We start from the raw sequence: 12,060 nt of genomic DNA, 5'->3' as shown, positions 1-12,060 counted from the left end.
GTTCCATATTATGCTTATTATTTTTTATTTATCAGGCAAGGGTTCCTACTGGAAGAATTATTTTGGAATTGCCTACTGGAATGTTGGATGATGACAAGGGTGATTTCGTTGGCACTGCAGTTCGTGAGGCTTCTCTCTCTCTCTCTCTCTCTCTCTCCAATTCTCTTCATAGCTTAGTTGTGCCTGTGACAGGTTGAAGAGGAGACTGGCATAAAGTTCAAACTTGAAGACATGGTTGATCTCACTGCTTTCTTGGATTCTTCAACAGGATGCAGATTTTTTCCCTCACCGGTATACCTTAAGCATTCTGCATCAACCTTATTGCTTTATTGGTTTTGCAAATAAATAATTTTGTCGCTTGAAAAAAGAGCTAATAACGCATCTGCTTTATAGTTGTTCAATAATTTAGTTTGGTATTTTGAGCATAGTTTAGTTTCGTGTTATTGTACTTTTAGATTTGCATTTACCAATCAGTGAGCATTCAATTCAATTTCTGGCTTTCTGTGGTTCAATCTAACAGTATTTTATCGTAGAATGTGAACCTGGTTTAATTTGGAATTGTTAATACATGCATAAATTAGATTATTTCTTATAATATTTTTATATATATCGTTTTTGTTGGTTCAATTTGTTCTTGATATTTTGCTGCAGGCTAGTATTGGAATGGATAACTTGAACGCTTAATGCACAAAGTGGAGCAGTTTTAGGTTGATTTTGATCTTTTACTAAGTATTTAGGTTGATGATCATCTCTATTAGTGTAATTTGATATATTATGAGCAGTTCTAACTTGTATTGTTTCTGTATTTTTCTTCGGTTTTTAGTTTTGGAATTTGAACTCGAAATTTATTTTGTATTTGAGTAATAGTTTTTTAATGTATAAAACAATTATAGTAAATATCTCACTAATTATTGTTTGATTTGTCTTGTAATAAAAATTGCATACTATATTTGTAGGTTTGGTAATAAAAAAGGATTGAAAATTTATATTGTGTAGCAATGAAGATCAAGTAACAAAAAGAAATTTTTTTTTTAATTTAACAAGGCTTTCGCCACGCTTTTAAATCGTGGCTGTATATTTTGCTATGGAGCGTGGCCGTATATCCACCTATCGCCACGCTTTAAAAGATTGGCCGTATATCCACCTATCGCCACGCTTTAAAAGCGTGGCCGTATATCCACCTATCGCCACGCTTTAAAAGCGTGGCCGTATATCCACCTATCGCCACGCTTTAAAAGCGTGGCCGTATCTCCACCTACAGCCACATTTTAAAAGATTGGCCGTATCTCCACCTACAGCCACGCTTTAAAAGCGTGGCCGTATCTCCACCTACAGCCACGCTTTTCCAAGTGGCAATTTGTAAAAAAGCGTGGCAAACAAAAAGCGTGGCAATAGGCTGCAAAAAGCGTGGCGATAGAGCAACCGCCACCCTTTGATAGGCCACCCTTCTCAAAAAGCGTGGCGAAAAGCTACTGCCACGCTTTTTTCAGCTTTTCGCCACGCTTTTAAAGCGTGGCAAAAGACCTGTTTTCTTGTAGTGTATTTCCGAATTATGATTGCTTTCCTTTATTTATATAAATAATTTAGATTTTTCCCTTTTGGCTTTGGTTGAGTAATTGGAGACACTTGAGTTATCAAACTCATTGTTGATTGAAAATTGGAATTCTTCAAGAATTAATTTGAGTTCCAATAACTCTAGCCTTTCCCAAGGAAAGACTAGGACCTGAGGAATCAAAATTAATTCATCCACTTGACTTACCTTCATAGTTAGAGGTTGACTTAGTGGGAGAAAAATCCAAATCTCATCACAATTGATAAGGATAACTGGGATAGGACTTCCAGTTCTCATACCTTGCCAGGAGCTTTATTAGTTATTATTTTAATGACTTGTTATTTTACATTACTTGTTCCTTATTTTAAAAACCCAAAAATATATCTTTTTCCATAACCAACAATAAAACACACCTCCCTGCAATTCCTTTAGAAGACAACCTGAGGTTTGAAAACTTTGATTAATTATTTTTATTGGGTTTTGTTACTTGTGACAAATAATCTTTTGTACGAAAGGATTTTTGTTGGTTTAGAAATCATACTTGCAACGCGATTATATTTGTGAATTTATTTACCGATAGAAATCCGATAGTCAAAATGGCTCCGTTGCTGGGGAATTGCAATCGTATGCCTTATTATTGGTTATTGTAAATATTTTTCTTTTACTTATTTATTTGTTTTTGTTTTCCCTTCTTAATTCTAACAACTACTATGAGTTCTCACCCTTCTTGCTTTGAGTTTGGTTCTAATTTTGTTGAAAGGAATGGAAGCTATAATAGGATTATGCATCACGGTCAAACCAATCAAAGATGGATGGAGCCAAGAGGATCTGATCAACCCTTTAGGCAACAACACCTTCCAAGATATCATGGACAAAGGCCATTCTACAATGCATACCAAGCTGATAGATATGGTGGATCCCCCTGTAGTTACCAACAAGCCCCACCCTGTGCTCATAGACCATCCTCTCAACATAGCTTCGAACTACCACACTCACAAGCTCCTTTTTACTATTCACCACCGTATGATCCTTATCTGCCCCAATTCCAATCCAATCACTCCCAAGAACCACTACTTCTATATGTACAATGTCCATATCCATCACCTCAAGAATCACAGGCTCACTTTGAAGAATTAGTAGATCAATTTCATGCAACCCTTCATCAACTAGATCAAGCAATAAATCAATTATCGTCCAGACGTTCGGGCACTCAAGGAATCCCCATGGCTTCATGTGGAGAATCTAATGAAAAACGTAGTACGAAGGAGACACTAGAAACTCCAGTGAATAGTAAGGAGCATGAATTTGTTCTGGAACAATTAGAGGAAGCCCAAATTATCCGAGAAGAAGAAGTACTGGTTGAAGACTTAGGAGACGCTGAACCTCCATGGGAATCTAGAGTTGTGGAAAATTCCGTCAAGGACGTCACAATTGATGCTAAGGAGGATAGTGCGCAACATCCGAAGTAGGTATCTTATGAAGAACTGGACAGAACAACCCAAGACGCAAGTCTCCTTGAGAATGATAATCATGAGTCAAGTTCTCTTAGTAATGAACTTGCAACTGCAAGTGAATTCTTTGAGCTAGAAGAATCTTCCCCAAGTAAATACGAAGATGATGCAGAGGTAGACTTTTCTCAACCTCCCAATTATGGCTCAAGTGATGAGGAAGATATCGAAGACCTTGATCAAGACATGGTTGAAATTGAAGAAGTTTGCAAAGAAGTGGAGGAATTCGTGGAAGACCATAAGGGAGTAGAGCTTGCAAAACCACTGGAAACACCTATCCCAAGGCCATTACCGCCCAATACAAACTTCAAGTGGGTAAAATCCTTAGCTTTTATCTTTACTTTTCCACTTGAATATGGTTTACTTGAAACAGATGGCCAGCTTAGAGCTCTTTGCGGCTTTAAGAGTAAAAGGGAATTGACTCGCACTCATAGCTGGTATGCAAGATTCAATGAGGTTTCACACTTCAATTTGAGGTGCAAGGATTGGTGTCAAGCTCAATTGTATGGGTCTCGAAAGTTGTTTGGTCACTGCAGTGAGAATTCAGATTGCTCATCACCCGGTTGGAAAAATGCAGATCAAGACAAAAACGGGTGTAAAAGCAAGGTTTGGGATCTTGGAATCTGTTATGATATTCAACACCCCGGAAGCCTGAGAACCTGTTTAGAACTGCTCAAGGGCTTTACGTGCCTTGTTTGGGACCCCGGAGGCTGTTAGAATTCCAAACATTAGTGGAGATTTTTGGATGAATACAAGCACAAGCCACCATAACAGGAAGCTCATCAAGTGTCTAACTTAAGGACTTTAACTAAAAGTGCTAGGTGGGAGACAACCCACTATGGTATGATCGTTCCTTTTTCAATTTTAATTTTAGTCTATTTTTGAGTTTTGATTGGACCTGGAATCATGCATAACACTCATATTTGCATTGCATTCTACATTCTGTATTTATTTAAAAAAAGAGGGGAGATGGACGCGCCAGTGCCTTGTGCGCGGACGCGTCCCTTGCACTTGCGAAGTTGGTGAGTTTGAACAGAGAGTCACGCGGGAGCTGGGCTGGAAACGTGCCTTAGGCACCATCCAACCCACGCGTGCACGTGCTGTACGCGTGCGCGCCATTTTTGCTTTTGGCAACCCACGCGTCCGCGCCGTTGGCGTGTCCGTGTGGTTGGGAAAATCGGCGTAACACCCTATTTTGGCCAAAAGTTGTGCTGGCCTGAAGCTAGATTCGCACTAGAGGCACAATCACTGTCGCACGTCGGCGCCCATGCTGCGTCGGCGCCGCTTCCCTTTTTAGCGAACCACGCGTCCACGCACTGTGCGCGTCCGCGTCGGTTGCGCCGCATTACTCATCCAGCGCGCCACCTAGTTTTCCTTTCTTTCTCCCACCATATCCTACTTCTCTCTCAATCCTAATTCTTTCTTCTTTCTTCTTTCTTTTTTATTTTCATGCATTTTTTATGTTGGTGTTGGAGCTTTATTTGGATTTTACTTTATTGTAATTGAGCTTGTGGATATTATAAGGATTGGTTTGACAACTGATATTTTAAATTTGGCTCTCATATATATTTTGATTTATTACTTTCATTCCGCTTTTAACTCACAATACTTGTAATCCACCTGTATTTGAGATTATCATTCACAATTGTCATCATACAAGTGCTCTTTAATCCAGCTTATTTTAATAATTGATGTTTGACCTATGCTTCTCATGCCTTTGCCTGCATGCTTTTACACATCTTGCATCTAATTGCTTTAATATGCCTTGCTATATTTCTATTGATGTCCTAATTGCATGTAGTCGCGACCATGTATTTAAGACATTATCCCTTACCTTGGCATTGATTATCACTTGAATCTTCCTCCTCCCGGTTCCAGCTATTTGAATTACATGTCCATTTTCTTTCTCCCTTTTTTAGGATGGCCACCAAAAAAAGGTAAAGAGAAAGCCTCTAACAAGCCACCGGTGAAGAGCGGAACGACAGGAGCACTAGCTGAGGAACCACAACCCCCGCCCACCTGCATAGCTTTGCATGCACCGAGGACGGTGCAACCTTTAAGTGTGGGGAGGTCGATACCGATCTCCGTGGATTAGTACCATCCTGTCTCAACATCAATGTTTAAATTATCTATTGAATTTGCATGTTTGTTTGATTTTTTGCATATTTTACCACTTGGTTGAAGTAATATTTTCTTTTTCAAGAAAACTCTCTATAGCATTTCACTAATTTGAATTAAACTTTTATTAAAACTTGTTTGAAGAAATATTATATTTGAACATGATTTAGAGCTCGAACACACAAAAACAGAGAGATTTTGAGCCTATTTGATTGGTTACATTTTATCAACCAATATATTTTATTTTTGTGTGTTTTTCTCTCTAAAATTGTGATCTTTGTCTTACTTAATTCTATATTTCCATTGTTTGATGTATGCATGCACTTATATGATTGAGGCCTTTGTTTCACTAAGCTTACATACCCATATGGCCTTACCCTTTCATTATCCTTTGCAAACCAATTTGAGCCTATTTTACCCATTTGTTTTATACTTTAGCTCATTACTAACTCTAAGCAGAAAACAATAATGTCCTTAATTTAAATCCTTGGTTAGCTTAGACTAGTAAAAGTGCTCATGATTTAAGTGTGGGGAAGTTGGGCTTGAAAATATTTGGTTTGAGTAGTTGGGTGTTGTATATTTTTGTGAAAATGTGCAAAATAATAGTTGAACACATATTATTGCATTCAATACTTTAATCGTATGCATTGAGAAAAGCAAGAGAAAAGAAAAAAATATAATAATAGAAAAAAATGAAAAGAAAAAAGTGAAAAAGAAAAGAAAAAAAGCAAATAATAAAAGGGGACAAAATGCCCCTAAGTAAGTGTTGGTATCAATGCATATGTATTGTACTCAAATTTAGGATGCATGAATGTGTGAAAAACACAGTTAATGGGAAGTTAGATTCTGCATTTTAATTAAATGGATTATCTTAAGTTAGGTGGGAAGTTTAGGTTAATTAAGGATTCAGATTTTAGTCCATTTGACCAAATACAATCATACCTTGACCCTAACCCCATTACAACCCTTAAAAGACCTCTTGATTTGTGTATTGGTGCATTAAATTTTTGTTGATTGTTAGATGAAGAGCAAGCCTTAGAAAGCAAGATTAGTAGAGAATTGAGAGAATTGAACCTTAAACACCTGAGCAATTAGAGTGCATACACTTCCGATTAGGGTTCGATGCTCGATTCTTTGTTCCCGGCTTTCATGAGCTATCTTCTTCTTGCAAGTTATTTGTACTTCCTTTTTATGATTTGAATTAGTGAAATCCAATTTATGTTTGTCTTAGAGAATTTGTTTACTTTTAACCAAGTAGGTAAAAATATTTTGCATTTAGCTGCATTCATATAAATAGGTTGCATTTCATACATCCCATCATTCTGCCTTCACTCTTATAGCTTCTCTTGAGCTTAGCATGAGGACATGCTAATGTTTAAGTGTGGGGAGGTTGATAAGCCACTATTTCATGGTTTATCTTGTGCTCAACTGAGTGGTTTTTATCAAGCCTTTGCACACTTATTCATATTATTTGCATGGTTTTACAATTCCTTCCCAGAATTTGTTATATGATTGAAAACTTGCTTCTTTGGTCTTAATTCCGCTATGTTTAATCCTTTCTTATTACCATTCGATGTCGTGATATGTGTGTTAAGTGATTTCAGAGATTACAGGGCAGAAATGGCTTAGAAGATGGAAAGGAAGCATGCAAAGGTGGAAGGAATACAAGAAATTGAAGAAACTGCTAAAGCTGTCCAGCCTGACCTCCTGGTACTAAATTGATCATAACTTGAGCTACAAAGGTCCAAATGATGTGGTTTTAGATGCGTTGGAAAGCTAATGTCCGGGGCTTCGTAACAATATATAATTTGCCATAGTTGATCTGGAGTTTAAGGACGCGCATGCGTACATTGGTGAAAAGCCCATCGGTGCGTACGCACGCGCGCATGAGCCGCGACCTGTACGTGGCAAATTTCGTCCCCAGCGATTTCCGGGCTATTTCCAGCCCATTTTTAAGCCTAGAAAACATAGATTAAAGGCTGCAAAGTGGAGGAGTGAAGGGGGACCACTAATAATTCACTTTTCATAATTTAGATGTAGTTTTTAGAGAGAGAGGTTCTCTCCTCTCTCTTAGGTTTTAGGATTAGGATTCCTCTTAAAGGATTTAGGATTTCTTCTTCTCAAATTCTAGGTTTAATATTTTTTTATTTATTCTCCCAATTTAATTTATGAACTTTTCTATGTTAGAATTGATATCTTCATTTAATATAATTTGAGGTATTTCAGAATTATGATTGCTTTCTTTTATTTATATAAATAATTTAGATTTTTCCCTTTTGGCTTTGGTTGAGTAATTGGAGACACTTGAGTTATCAAACTCATTGTTGATTGAAAATTGGAATTCTTCAAGAATTAATTTGAGTTCCAATAACTCTAGCCTTTCCCAAGGAAAGACTAGGACCTGAGGAATCAAAATTAATTCATCCACTTGACTTACCTTCATAGTTAGAGGTTGACTTAGTGGGAGAAAAATTCAATTCTCATCACAATTGATAAGGATAACTGGGATAGGACTTCCAGTTCTCATACCTTGCCAAGAGCTTTATTAGTTATTATTTTAACGACTTGTTATTTTACATTACTTGTTCCTTATTTTAAAAACCCAAAAATATATCTTTTTCCATAACCAATAATAAAACACATCTCCCTGCAATTACTTGAGAAGATGACCTGAGGTTTGAATACTTCGGTTAATTATTTTTATTGGGTTTTGTTACTTGTGACATACAATCTTTTGTACGAAAGGATTTTTGTTGGTTTAGAAACTATACTTACAACGGGATTATATTTGTGAATTTCTTTACCGATAGAAGTCCGATTGTGGCCATAGTGGTCTTCAACCTTTACCAAGACATCCTCTACTAAGACATATGGATTCTTCATTGTCTTGTCTGTCATCTCTAGTGAGATGTTTGCAGCCTGCACCACAAAAAATCCCATCTTCTCATGAGAGTCGCATAAGGTTTATACTTGACCCTAGGTCACACAGAGCCTTTTCAAAGATCATGGTGCTTATGGAACAAGGGATCAGAAAGCGTCTAGAATCTGGAAGCTTCTGAGGTAGCTTCTGCTGAACCAATGCATTGAGTTCTTTGGAAAGCAATAGAGGTTCTTCCTCCAAAGGCTTTGTACCAAATAGCTTGGCATTTAGCTTAATGAGAGCTCTTAGGTACTGAGCAGCTTGCTCTTTTCTAGAGTCTTCATCCTCATCAGAGGATACGTATTCATCAGAACTCATGTATTACAGAAGTGTATGCAAAGGAACCTCTATGGTCTCTATGTGAGCCTTGGCTTCCTTTAGTTCTTGGATAGAGGTTTCTTGAGTGGGAATTGAGCACTTAGAGGTTGTGCTTTTACTGGCATTCAACGCCAACACTGTTAGCTCTTTGGGCATTGAACGCCTGGTACATGAAATTGTTATACACAACTTTGTGCATCTAACTAGCAAGTGCACTGGGTCGTCCAAGTAATACCTTACGTGAGTAAGGGTCGATCCCACGGAGATTGTCGGCTTGAAGCAAGCTATGGTCATCTTGTAAATCTCAGTCAGGCAGATTCAAATGGTTATGGGGATTTGGTAATTGAAGAACGAAATAGAACATAAAATAGGATAGAAATACTTATGTAGTTCATTGGTGAGAATTTCAGATAAGCGTATAAAGATGCTTTGTTCCCTCTGATCCTCTGCTTTCCTATTGCCTTCATCTAATCATTCATACTCCTTTCCATGGCAAGCTGTATGTATGTGGATCACCGTTGTCAATGGCTACCATCCATCCTCTCAGTGAAAATGGTCCTCTACGGTTTCCCGCATGGCTAATCATCTATCGGTTCTCGATCGTGTCGAAATAAGATCTATTGATCCTTTTTCACAGTGTCACTACGCCCAACGCTCGCGAGTTTGAAGCTCGTCACAGTCATCCCATCCCAGATCCTACTCAGAATACCCCAGATAAGGTTTAGACTTTTCGGATCACAAGAATGCTACCCATGTGATTCTAGCTTATACCACGAAGACTCTGATCGCACGGAATGGAAGCTCTGTTGTCAGGAGAGGCAACCATGTGTCGTGAAGTAGGAGGCCAAAAGATACACACTCAAGCTCTCGAAGATAGAACGGAGGTGGTTGTGAGGCATACGTTCATAGGGGAGGATAATGATGAGTGTCACGGATCATCACATCCATCAGGTTGAAGTACGAGTGAATATCTTAGAACAAGAATAAGCTTGAATTGAATAGAAAACAGTAGTAATTGCATTAATTCATTTGGAATAGCAGAGCTCCACACCTTAATCTATGGTGTGTAGAAACTCCACCATTGAAAATACATAAGTGAAAATAGGGTAGGCATGGCCGAATAGCCAGCCTCCTAAAACGTGAACAATGGTAAAAAAGATGAGATTACAATAGTAAAAGGTCTATTTATAGAGAACTAGTAACCTAGGGTTTATAGAAATAAGTAAATGATGCAGAAAACCACTTCTGAGGCCCACTTGGTGTGTGCTTGGGCTGAGCATTGAAGCTTTTGATGAGCGGATAATTTGTACGCTTTTTGGCATTGTTTTTAATATGTTTTTAGTATGTTTTAGTTAATTTTTAGTATATTTCTACTAGTTTTTAGTTAAAATTCACTTTTCTGGACGTTACTACGAGTTTGTGTGTTTTTCTGTGATTTTAGGTATTTTCTGGCTGAAATTGAGGGACTTGAGCAAAAATCTGATTTAGAGGCTGAAAAGGACTGCAGATGCTGTTGGATTCTGACCTTCCTGCACTCGAAGTGGATTTTCTGGAGCTACAGAAGCCCAATTGGCGTGCTCTCAACGGCATTGAAACGTAGACATCCTGGGCTTTCCAGCAATATATAATAGTCCATACTTTGCTCGAGCTTTGATGGCCCAAACCGGCGTCTCAAATCAGCTCAAAACTGCCCGGCGTTAAACGCCGGAACTGGCACAAGAATGGGAGTTAAACGCCCAAACTAGCACAAAAGCTGGCGTTTAACTCCAAGAGAAGTCTTTACACGAAAATGCTTCAATGCTCAGCCCAAGCACATATGAAGTGGGCCCAGAAGTTGATTTTTATGTCATTTACTCATCTCTGTAAACCCTAGGCTACTAGTTCTCTACAAATAGGACCTTTTACTATTGTATTCTCATCTTGGTTCTTCTGGTTCCCTCTCTGGGGCCGAAGCCAATGATCACTACTATCACTTATGTATTTTCAATGGTGGAGTTTCTACACACCATAGATTAAGGTGTGGAGCTCTACTGTACCTCGAGTATTAATGCAATTACTATTGTTCTTCTATTCAATTCAGCTTATTCTTGTTCTAAGATATTCATTTGCACCCAAGAACATGATGAATGTGATGATTATGTGACACTCATCATCATTCTCACTTATGAATGAGTGCCTGACAACCACTTCTGGTCTACAAGCAAACAAGGCTTGAATGTTTATCTATTGGATCCCTTAATCGGAATCTTCATGGTATAAGCTAGAATTGATGGCGGCATTCAAGAGAATCCGGAAGGTCTAAACCTTGTCTGTGGTATTCTGAGTAGGATTCAATGATTGAATGACTGTGACGAGCTTCAAACTCGCGATTGTGGGGCGTTAGTGACAGACGTAAAAGAATTACTGGATTCTATTCCGACATGATCGAGAACCGATAGCTGAATAGCCGTGCCGTGACAGGGTGCGTTGAACATTTTCACTGAGAGGATGGGAGGTAGCCACTGACAACGGTGAAACCCTACATACAGCTTGCCATGGAAAGGAGTAAGAAGGATTGGATGAAGACAGTAGGAAAGCAGAGACGGAAGGGACAAAGCATCTCCATACGCTTATCTGAAATTCTCACCAATGAATTACAAAAGTATCTCTATCTTTATCTTTATGTTTTATTCATACATCATCCATAACCATTTGAGTTTGCCTGACTAAGATTTACAAGGTGACCATAGCTTGCTTCATACCAATAATCTCCGTGGGATCGACCCTTACTCGCGTAAGGTTTATTACTTGGATGACCCAGCGCACTTGCTGGTTAGTTGTGCGATGTTGTGATAAAGAGTTGAGATTACAATTGAGCGTACCATGTTGATGGCGCCATTGATGATCACAATTTCGTGCACCAAGTTTTTGGCGCCGTTGCTGGGGATTGTTGAGTTTGGACAATTGCCGGTTCATCTTATTGCTTAGATTAGGTATTTTTCTTCAGAGTTCTTAAGAATGAATTCTAGTGTTTCGAGGTGATGTTCTTATCATCACCAAAGCTGATTGATTCTCATCAATTTAGCTCTTGAATGCAATGTCCTGCTGAAGCTTGGCTAGCCATGTCTAATTCCTTTAGACTGAAGCTTTAGACTAACATTGCATGATTCCTGGAATTCTCATTAAGAATTTTGATATCTTTATTTTCTTTTTTCACTTAATTTTCGAAAAATCCAAAAAAAATTACAAAATCATAAAAACCAAAAATATTTTATGTTTCTTGTTGAGTCTAGAGTCTCATTTTAAGTTTGGTGGTCTTGCATGCATTGTTATTTGATTTTAGTTGCATCTTGATTATTCTTCATCATTAAAAATCCAAAAATATTTTTGTCCTTTCAAGTCAATAATACAGAGAATTGAAGACTCAGAACATACAGCAGAGGAATTACACAGAAAAAGCTGGGCGTTCAAAACGCCCAGTGAGGAAGACAAAATGGCATTTAAATGCCAGCCAGGGTGCCTGGCTGGGCGTTTAACGCCCAAAAGGGTAGTGCTTTGGGCATTAAACGCCAGAATGTGCACTATTCTGGGCGTTTAACGCCAGGATGGCACAAGAGGGAAGATTCTGTTTTTAATTCAATTTTTTTTTCAAGTTTTCAACATTT

General features: G+C 38.3%; 1 long non-coding RNA gene across 1 annotated transcript; it reads left to right on the top strand.

Moving 5' to 3' along the window:
• The first annotated feature begins 22 nt into the window (after positions 1 to 22).
• On the top strand, positions 23 to 893 carry LOC127746482 (uncharacterized). The gene is made up of 3 exons (XR_008008101.1): positions 23 to 123; positions 193 to 291; positions 652 to 893. It is a non-coding gene; the product is annotated as an uncharacterized LOC127746482 (long non-coding RNA).
• The last annotated feature ends 11,167 nt before the right edge of the window (positions 894 to 12,060 follow it).

This window comes from Arachis duranensis, chromosome 4 (genome assembly GCF_000817695.3).
Source record: "Arachis duranensis cultivar V14167 chromosome 4, aradu.V14167.gnm2.J7QH, whole genome shotgun sequence".
Lineage (NCBI taxonomy): Eukaryota > Viridiplantae > Streptophyta > Magnoliopsida > Fabales > Fabaceae > Arachis > Arachis duranensis.
The sequence above is the reverse complement of the archived record's forward strand: the minus strand, read 5'-3'. Positions and strand labels throughout refer to the sequence as shown.